Source organism: Athene cunicularia, assembly GCF_003259725.1.
Source record: "Athene cunicularia isolate RWA chromosome 10 unlocalized genomic scaffold, athCun1 chr10_part1, whole genome shotgun sequence".
Taxonomy (NCBI): Eukaryota; Metazoa; Chordata; class Aves; order Strigiformes; family Strigidae; genus Athene; species Athene cunicularia.
The window spans coordinates 16,194,560-16,197,264 of record NW_020799112.1 but is presented as its reverse complement, the minus strand read 5'-3'; positions in this window follow the sequence as shown (position 1 = coordinate 16,197,264).

The following is a 2,705-nucleotide window of genomic DNA, read 5'->3' as shown; positions in this document are numbered from 1 at the left end:
CCTTCTCCGGCAGCATGGACAAAGCCAGGGAGAGCAGCAGGTAAAGGGAGGCACCGTCCGCCTGCGTCGAGGGTGCGGGGAGGGGGTGGGAGCCGAGAGAGACAAAAGAAATGGCCGAGCTCGGCCTCAAGCGTCAAACCCGCCATTGCCAGGCGATTCTGCAAAAATGCCCATTGATGGGATTTCATCCATAACCGAGCGGGAAGGCTCACACGGCCCGGCTCCCAGGGCAGCTCCTTCAAATAGCAGGGACCAAACAGCCCCTTCTCCACCTACACCCGAGACTGGGCAGGTTTGGCTTTGCTGGGTAGCTGGTACAAATACACCTCATGCCTCGAGCCAAATCTGCTGCACATTGGCCAAGTTTTAGGAAAAGATGGGAAATAAAGAGCTGGAGCACACGATGTCCCAGGGTGTCATTTCCCTGGGGTGAAACCCACAAACGATATTTTCCATTTTTCCCCCAACGGCACACGCCGATTCTTCCGTTTCTGGCTCCCTCTGCCCATCCCCAGCTCTGCCTGAAGAACAAAGACATCACGGCCCAGCTCCAGAAACCTCACCCACATCTGGCCTACGCTGCATCCTATCGCTCCTCCAGGAGAGTCCCACCGAGAAGAGAAAGCCACCGGTGAGGGACAGGAATACCAGAACCTAGGTTCTCCTCCCAGCACAGCCAAAAAAAGACGCCTTTCCTTCTGGGTTTGGGCCGTATGGGGGAAAAGATCCATCTGAAGCCGACAGCCACGCAAACAGGGCAAAGGGCTAAGCTACAAAGGGACCCATGTGTAACCAAAATCCACCCCTGGCCCACAAACGGATCCTTGGGAACCCTCCTTTCACCACAGCACTTAAAAAAAAAAAAAAAAAAAAAAAGACAGAAAGCAGAGACCTGGCGGTGGGCTGCCAGGGACTCTCTAAATGCAGGGGGTATTTCACAAGCAGGCATTTACTGGGGGGCTTTATCCACCTCCTCGCCCCCCACCCAAACGCGCATGAGCTGGGGATGCTTGTACCACCATTGCCCATCACTCGCTGCCACCTCCCTCGTTAATTGAGGGGGGGCCGCCTCCACGCCTCCCCCAAACACCCTCAGGTTCACGCCAACAACAGGGGCAAAAATGAAGAATTTAAGCGCCAGTGAAAATTCAACCACAGTTTCTCTCTCCCAGAAACCAAAGGCCAAATTGCTCAGACCCTGTCTCAGTCCCCTTTGGGAGGAACCACTCCAGGATAAGTGAAGCAAGCCCACGGCCTGAAAAAAAAAAAACCTGAAAAATCAGCTCAGAACAGGCGATTTTGGGGATGAAAAATTTAGGAGTCAAGGGTGGTTTCTGACCAGCTGATCGAATAGCAAGGTGAAAAAGCTTACATCGATCCTTTGTAAGAGTTCACATGGAGACACGGATTTCCACACTTCCATTTTATTTCATAAAATTATATATATATGTATTTATATACACACACACAAAGACATTTATTATATGTGTGTATATATGTATTTCTTTTTTTCCTCAGATCCTCTTTTTATATTTTCACCTTTTGCAATTACAAAAGCCAGGGACAGAAATACCTCCTGGGTTCTGCCAGTGCAGAAACACTCCCACCAAACAGATTTTCTCTAACACGCTGGTCGAATGATTCCTCCTGAATTATATTCATTAGGAATTTGAATGTTTCTTTCCTCCATCCCCCATCAAATCATTACTCCGGAATAAATGCATTCATCAACCACCTTGCTCAGTTCCCTCCTGCTTTGTTCAGTCTAGTTTTAAAGCATCTCCACTGAAACCATTTGCACCTGACTCGATGCTAGCGTACAGAAGGGGAAAAAAAATAAATAGGAGAAGAATTGAGTGCCACTCACAATATTGTGGAAATAATTGGAAAATTATTTCTTAAAAATAACCAACATAATAAAGGAGGGAAAGGACTACATTCCCTCCTCCCCACCTCCGATCTCTTCCACAATTTCTGGGATTGCATCGAGCATACATATTCCAGATGGGCTGGAGAGAAGGAGGTTGGTTCTGAATGACACGTCTTTCGCTGCCTTTGGAATGAATGATTCATTCGGATCTCGCCGAGACTCGGTGCCACAGTTGAGTTACATTTCTAGAAAATCCGTATCTTTAATTCTGGCGCTGCGTGTGGGACCCAGCAAATCATGGAATTACTGCTGTAACTTCGGATTAGTAACGCTTTCTAAATGATAGTCTAATTCCAGGCCTTCATGCTTTTCAGCGTTCACACTCACACAGCCTTTTCCCTGGGAGGCTTCCTGCGGAATTAGTGCTGGCGTCTTCGTCTTTCTCTGCCCTTTTTAATTTCTCCAATGACTTCTCATTAGAATATACAATAACAACAGCTCCTCAGAACTTTTCTTTCTCCCGGTATAGCCAAATTCAGGCTGAGATCCTTTTTCCTTACTGTGGTTATGGCGGTGCTTTGCTGGCCCTGGAAGGGTGCACAGGCATATTTAGCTTTGCGGGCCTACGTGGCGTCTGACGCCATTACCCCGTGCAAGGAAAGGTGGAAACCTGCCTCCGAGGTGCGCGGGGCTCCCGCCTCTCGCCGTCCCCGCACGCCGGTGGGTGCGGGCAGCTCACCCCCACGGTGCTACCCTCTGCCCTCGGTGAGGGATGCCCGGCTGCAGGGTAAAGGATGGAGCAGGGTGCCCGCGCTCCATCCCTCCGGGCGGTGAG